Genomic DNA, 821 nt, shown 5'->3' on the forward strand with positions numbered 1-821 from the left:
ATTAGGTTCAGGCTGAGATGGCAGTGTTCCCATCACTCTTTGACTTAGAAGGTTCGTAATTTGCTCTAATTGTACACTCATCTTAGAAGAATTGGCTTGTATTTCATATTTAACCTTTGCGAACCTGTTATCTGTTCTCTCAATATGTTGGTCCAACTTGGATTCAAGCTCATCATCCTCTTATCAAAGTAATGCACATACTGCATCATCTGTTCTTGAAAGTTAGACTGAGATCTAGGAGCTTCTTTTCCTTCAGGTCTTGCTCCCTGACTTTGCATATGAGGAAGGCGATAAACACTTGAATTTTGACTTCCAAAGCCATTCCCCCGAGAGTTAGGAGGATTACTCCTCCACCCTGAACTGTGATTGCCCATGAAATTTTCCTCCTCTTGCTTAGATTCTGGGCTTGCAGGAGCTCTTATAGGTTGGACTTGAGCCTTCATTAAAGATTCTAGTTGCTTTGTAAGGGCTGCCATTTGGTTCATTAGTGAGTTGCTGCTCTCTGTTTGGTAAACTAGGGCAGTCTTTTTTCCCTTGATGTCATAAGAGTCAACAGTGTGTCACTCAAAGCTAGAAGATGTCATCTTATCTATCAGCTTGTATGCATCATCTGGATCTTTTCTTATGAGGGACCCTCCTACTACGACATCAATTGTAGCCCTAGTAGTGATTTATAGGATACTGTAAAAAATTTGTACCTGTCTCCACGTCGAAAAATCATGATGAGGACATCTCCTCAAAAGTTCTCCAAATCGCTCTCATGCTTCGAATAAAGATTCTGCTTCATATTGTTGGAAACAACATATCTTCGTCATAAGCTT

General features: G+C 40.4%; 1 non-coding gene across 1 annotated transcript; it reads left to right on the top strand.

Annotated features, from left to right (window-relative positions):
* The first annotated feature begins 714 nt into the window (after positions 1-714).
* Positions 715-821, top strand: LOC113860260. The gene has a single exon (XR_003503716.1). It is a non-coding gene; the product is annotated as a small nucleolar RNA R71 (small nucleolar RNA).

The sequence above is a fragment of the Abrus precatorius genome, unplaced genomic scaffold (assembly GCF_003935025.1).
Source record: "Abrus precatorius isolate BTA unplaced genomic scaffold, Abrus_2018 Scaffold2, whole genome shotgun sequence".
Taxonomy (NCBI): domain Eukaryota; kingdom Viridiplantae; phylum Streptophyta; class Magnoliopsida; order Fabales; family Fabaceae; genus Abrus; species Abrus precatorius.